The sequence below is a fragment of the Malus domestica genome, chromosome 09 (assembly GCF_042453785.1).
Source record: "Malus domestica chromosome 09, GDT2T_hap1".
NCBI lineage: Eukaryota > Viridiplantae > Streptophyta > Magnoliopsida > Rosales > Rosaceae > Malus > Malus domestica.
The window spans coordinates 6,615,774-6,622,757 of NC_091669.1; the positions used below are offsets into that span (position 1 = coordinate 6,615,774).

Genomic DNA, 6,984 nt, shown 5'->3' on the forward strand with positions numbered 1-6,984 from the left:
CACGCCAACCTATTAACGGAAGAATTAATTAAATTTTCAATTTTGGCTTTGAATCCCAATGGATATCACCACAAAAGCTTAATTCCTATATCTTTTACAACAGAGTCATTCTTCTGAATGCCCTATAACCACATGGACTATTAATCCGATTTTTCTTTACTTTTTAATTTGATATTTTTGTGACTTGCTCGGTATTTGAATAAATATATATGAGCCGTAGTGTTGGGAAAACCTTCTATTGTTTTTGGGAAGTTTCGGTTTGGTAATGTAATTATAAACAGTTATCATTAGTCGCATGATATGATCAAGTCAGTTATGTCAATCGACTTTAATTAACTAGTTTGCAACTACTAGAAAACAAAGAACACTACTAGAAAAGTTTAATTAATTTGCGGTGTTATATAAAACGGAATAAGTTGCTGCAGCCATATATATAGCCCATGCAGCTGGGCGACATTGCATTAAACACTGAAGACTGATGACAACATCCATCAGTTTACAAGATAAAGATAACTCATCAAGAAAACAACAATTACTAGAGGAGAAACGATGCCTAAGACGACATCAAAGCTCATCCTCTTTATTCATACAATGATCCTTATATTTTCTGAACTGAGCATGAACTTGTCGCAGCTTATCAGTTCACAGTCCCTTCAGTACAAAGCCACTGACCCACAAAAAAGTTGTCGCAGTTGAGATTAGGGTTGATTGAAAGAAAGAAGTCAGCACCCAATTGGAACTTTTGAATAACAGATTCACATGTATCACCCTCTTCGGCACCATAAACCGAGTCGCAAGCCACAGCCTCTTCTGCAAATTCAAGTGGAACATTGCATTGCATTAATATAGAAACTTGAAACTTATTTTAATATTTATTTGAAACTAAAAAGAATTAATTTAAATTTTAAACGCAATAAGTGATTAATGTATGTAGATGATGAAAATGAAATTAATGGAATAAATATTCTTACCGCCGAGCTTTCTACTCTCAGCAATGGAAATCATGAGAACTAGAGAGAGCACTAGAATCAAGTTAAGAAGTGTTGCCATTTTGTTGCCAGACTTAGCCATCTCCACTGTCTTAATTTTTCCTTTTTGAACAATGGAATTCTAATTGATTAGCTTTAGTAAGAAGCTAATCGTGTTTAGTGTGGGTGATGGTTTGAGGCAGTGCAGAGTCATATTTATAGCTAGGTAGAGGAGCAAAGATTACCAGACGGCTTATCCAAAGTAACTACATATATTTGTTTAATAAATCTATATGAACTGTGTTGTGCATAATGCGAATATCATTGGGCAGGCTTAGCCGCCTGTGTATTATAAGGATTTGGATCCCATCTGGATCCAAATTGCAGGAATCCTATGATCCTCACATCTTAGCCATTGACTGTGCATCGTGCAGTTTGAAATTATTTGATTTTTTTATTTAAAATTAAACACAAATATTAATATCCTTACAAAGTTGATCCCAAGAGAATCCTCCCACAGTTCGAGTAGGTGACTTTTTGGATAGACTTGTATGTCTGGTTTCGTCTCTGCTTGCGATTCCCAACACTCTGGAAAACAACCCAAACTGCGCCAGATAATGGCCGGAAATCTGATGATGCATCTCCGCGAGCGAAAGATGATCGCCTCTGGCTTAGCTGAAAGGATTTCATGCCGGATGTCCACCTAGGCCCTTAGTTGGCAGGACCTTGAACCACCACAACACTCACCGTAATTGATTCATTTTTATAAAATTTCAACTTGAAAAATGAAACTCAATTGATCAACTTTTTTCGTTCAAATTGTACCAAATTCGGTCAAAATTTTCATCCGCGTTTCATCTTATTCTCCTTTATTTCAGTTCATAACGGTTTCAATTTTTTCAAATGAAAGATTTGAACCTTTCAATTCATAAGGGTCTCAATTTTTTCAAATGAACCATTTGAAGACATTGATTCTAACAGATTATAGAGTTGATGGTTAAAACCTTTCAATTATAACAACTGATTGGAGAGTTGTTCATTCTAACATTTCAGTTCATATAGCTTTTCTTTTATTAATGTTTACTTTGTAGTATTAAACATTGCTTCCTTTGTCAATTGAGGATTTGTGGATGTTAGTTCGTAGTACAATTGTTTTCAATTGAGAAACAATTGTAAATAATACTGACATATAAAGTTTATAAAAACACAATTGAAACTCCTAAACCGTTGAGATCTCTTACTCATGATTTTATCACCACTCTTAAGATTTGTACAATTTACATAAATCATTCCATCCGAGTTATCTCACTACTACATTAAATAGTTTGCGCGACTAGGGACATTTTGTCGCGCAAAGAATTATTTGGTCGCACATAAACTATGGCAATCAGAAAATCGTCGCGCATATTTTGTCGCGCAAAGCTCGTGAAAAAAAAGACATTGTGCAACGAACATCTTCAAATTTTTCGCACATCTTAACAATTGCGCGACGCTTTACTAGTCATTGCGTGAAAGTTATACAGACAAAGGTTTTCGTTGTACGATATAAATGAGTACAAGTGCGTTTGTGGGTAATTTGTCTCAAAACTTTTTGCGCGAAGAAATCTATAGTAGGCGCGTGGTAATGCGCGACGAAGAGTAAGACGCGCTTAATTTTGCACGACGACATTTCATCATCGCGCACGTGTAATTTTTAATTAAAAAATAGAATAAAAGGAAAAAAAAAACAGATTTCATACTAATGAGAAAGAAAAAAAAAACAAATTAATGAATAATTTTTTTATTTATAATATAAATAAAAATGTACGTACAAATATAAAGTTTATAAAAAAAAGGGAACAAAACTACGAAAATAAAGAGGCAAAATCTATAGGCATGTCATTCGGAGGTGCTTCGTAATCTTGCTGCTGGTTGGGGACAGGGTCGGAGGTCAACAGGCCTGATTGCTGTGCTTGCTCGGTGTGGAAGGGCTATGAGGGCGATGGTGTAGAAAAACCGGGGAGATGTATTCCAAAGGAACTGAGGGCTTGTACAAGCATTGACATTTGAGACTTGTACGATGCCAGCTCACTCCTCAACCCAACGACTTCCTGCGTCAAAGCCGTAACCTTGGTCTTTGACTGCGAGGATGACGAGGCTCCAGTCTCCCGACGCCTGGCATTTCCCATCCCCCGACAATATGTCCCTGGCCTCCGACCGAAAGTCTGGTCCAACGTCTCTGTGACGATGTGAAACCCTACATCCTCAGGGGGATCTACAGACTCCATCGGCGTGTCCGAGGGAAGGTGGGAGGCAGACTCCTGAAGCACCACCTGTCGCTTTTCCACCATAGTTGCCTGTGAAAAAAAACATGGATTATTAATAGAAAACAATATGAAAGAATTCGTATAAATGTTTAATGCATAAGAAATTACTTACATGAAGGGACTGGGTCAACTCATTCCCAGGCCCAACATAAACGTCAGCAAAGACGTTGATCTCCGGAAATTTTAAACCCTCCTAAAATCGAAAAAGATAAGAAAAATGTTAGTACGAAAAAAAATTATTAGCGACATTTAAAATTGGAAATGAAAGTTGTAATATATACCTTCCGTTGCGCCTCCATCCTATAAGAGAAAGGCCTCGAACTCGAATGGTGGATAAGAGTCTTCTTCTCTCGATTGATCTTGTTCGCCTTCACCTTCTTCTGTTATACAAAAAATAAATGTATTAGTTGTAATAGTTAAAGAAAATTAAAAAAACTAATAATAAACATTATTAAAAAATAAAAAAAGTAAAATGAAAGAAGTTGTCATTAAAAACGCACCACATATGTTGGGTCCTTAAAATGACCTCAAAGCCAAACCCAACTGTCTTGTCGGTCATCCAACTCTTTCGGACATCCCTCCTCAAGAGCGACATGCGGATCATCAAACTCCCGGTGACACGCCCCGATCCTGATATTCCCCAAATACCAGGATAGGCATGTGCTGGCTGACACCCGAGGGTGACGAAAGTCATTTATTGAGTGCAAAAGCTGAAAATAAGGAGTAAATAAGACTTATAAATATAAAAGACTAATGAATATGCATTTCAAGAACGTGTTCAGAGCATATAACTAACTAGAATACTAAAAGAAATAATATAAAAATTGAATGAACAAGGAATGGGTCCTACACCGAGAGGACTCGAAGATGCCAATGCGGAAGTGCTTTGATGCCGGAATTGTATGTCTCGATTCTAAGTTCTGAAGGGGGCGCAAAACAATCATGAGTGGACCAATTTGATATATCTATATATATATATATAGTACAACAGTTATCAACGTACTAACCCCCAGGTTTTATGAAAACACATATATATCATGATAAATATAGGTTTTCCGAAACCTAGCATGCCGTGCAATGTCTCAAATCATAACTTGTATATATAATAATCACTAGTGAATTGTCCGATAACCCCCAGGCCCCATGCTGGCTCCCCGTCTCTGAGCAGACAATCAGAGGAAAATACACTTCAGGCCTCATGCCGGCTCCCCGTCCCTGTGCTAAATAGCCAGAGGAAACACACTCCAGGCCCTATGCTAACACCAAACCGTCGTCTGGGATGAACCAGAATCTATCCCTACGTCCCGTAGCGGAAATGACCACTAGGTAAGTACAAAACCACTGAACATATATATATTGAAAAACAACTTCATAGTATAAAGTCATCCATCATCTATACCATAAAAAGGTGTTCAAAACATGTTCTAAATATCATATCGTCATCCATCAGATATTCTATAAGAACACGGGTTATAGGAAAAATAGTAATAATTCAAACTAGCCTCAGTAAGCATGTTATCTCAAAGCGTTTCATAAAACGTAATCATTAAATCATGCCTTTTATGTATGCCTTTCTACTATTAAAACATGCATTTTTAAAAGGGGTTCACTCACAGTACTTAGCCGCCGAAGAGCCACGCAAACTAGCAACCACGAAAACATCACAAATATTGCCCCTAAGCACATAAATGGTCTAATTAATAAAAATCTATTATAACAATTGAATTTGGGAAAACGGACGTTGGAAACGGATTCAGGACGTCGAATTACCCTAAGAAGGGTCCCGGATAAATTTTGTAAAAGTCAATAGAATATTCTTAGAATATTCCCTAACAGAATATTTCCCATAAAGTGTTTGGACTGGTTAGGATTAAGGGTTTTGAAAGGTTAGAGGGTTGTCTTAGGATGCACGGGCCTAAGACCCTAAAGGAAAATGGCCTAAAGGCCTTTAGTTTAGTAAATAAGATAAAACAACTTAAAGTAAATGGTTTTCGGCTTTTAAGGAGGATGGGCCCAAGGCCTTGATTTACAATAGCCCAAAGGCCACTAACTTAAACAATTTAATAAAACAAAATAATAAGAAAACAGAAATGGGTTTGGGTTGGGCTCAGCAGGAAAGCCCCAAAATGCCTATTCTTGATGGGTCGCCGGACCCAAGGAAGAAGAAGGCTAGAATTTTACATCAACTTTAAACGGCCATAACTTTGTCAAAACTCAACGAAATCGAGTGATTCAAAAACGAAAGTTGTAGTTCTCGAAGAGACGAAGAGCATGATACCTGACACGACATCTAACTCTCCATGGTTTGACCGGAAAATGTCTTGAAAGCCTCGGAGGTCGCCGGAAACTGGGTAAGATTCAAATGAGTATAACTTCTTCAATACTCAACACAATTGGGTGAAACAAAAAGGAAAGTTGTAGTACTTAGCGAGACGAAGAGATTGATACCTTGCACGCTGGCTAAATCGTTGTAGTTTGGCCGAAAATTGCCTCGAAAGTGACAGTGCTCGTCGGAAAATCTAGAAAACACTTTCCCGAGTTATTTCTATGCTATATCCTCGATCCAGAAACATATCTCAGGTTAGATTTAGGCCACAAGGACGAATACATATATTTCATCGCGGAAAGTATATTTGCACGACCAAAAAAATTTTATGCGTCGCACAATTGTGTTTTAAATTGGTTTTTTTTATTTTTTATTTTGTTTACAATTTATTATAAAATACAAACAAAACAACTTTATTTACAAAGTAATTCACATATAAAATGGGAATCATTCATACCATTTTTTCCGTCACTCTATATAATGCATTAAACATTTCATGTGTTTTACAAAAAAATTACAAATAAATTGCCTTAATCTTAATACGAACTATAATAACTTTCACTTTCGTCACTATCATCCTTTTCAGTCTCCCATTCCTTATCATCGATCGGTACGTCACCATCGTCGTTCATGCGCACTGGACCATCATATTGTGGAATATTACCAAGGTCAATCGTGATGGACTGAATCGGTATTTCGATTGAAGATACTCTATTTATCTGAAATGGTTCTTGGATAAGATTAGTACCTCGGAGTGTTTCCGCACCACTTTCCATGAAAGATTCAAGACGTTGGTCAGCAACATTGTTGATGTCGTCGTCAGTACGGTCTTGTTCTGGTAAAGCATACACGTGCCTATGATTCTGAACAACTTTCCAACCCCTCCCGGATTTAGGGTCATCTAGATACACAATTTGTTTTGCATTGGTTGTTAATATGTAAGAGTCGTCATCGTACCAAGTTTTGGTAGTGTTCACTGATAGTAATCCATGATCTGTTTTCACACTTCCATGCCTATTTGGGTGTGTATCAAACCACCGACACTTAAATAGGATCACTTGGCACCGGTCTTTATAAAGCAATTACATGACACTTGTTAGTTTGCCATAGAATTCAATGTCTATACTTTCGCCTCCTCCGGGGACATGAACACCGCTGTTTTGTGTACACAACTTGTCATCTCGTGCACCCGTTAAGAACTTGACGCCGTTGACATGGCAGCCCGAGTACAATTCAACGTGAATTGGTCCGAACGCTAAGTTATATAACTCTTCACTGTACACGGGGAAATTCGATGCTTTCAGTTGATTCACCTAATATTAGACAAACATTTAAATTTGTTAGTTCGAGCAACTTAATTGGTACAATATATATGTCCAATACA

At 37.3% G+C, this 6,984-nt stretch overlaps 1 long non-coding RNA gene across 1 annotated transcript; it reads right to left on the reverse strand.

The window, feature by feature from the left end:
- Positions 1-395: 395 nt before the first annotated feature.
- On the reverse strand, positions 396-1,182 carry LOC139188300 (uncharacterized). Its single transcript, XR_011571667.1, has 2 exons — positions 972-1,182; positions 396-810 (listed from the first exon to the last, which is right to left on the reverse strand). It is a non-coding gene; the product is annotated as an uncharacterized lncRNA (long non-coding RNA).
- Positions 1,183-6,984: the final 5,802 nt, after the last annotated feature.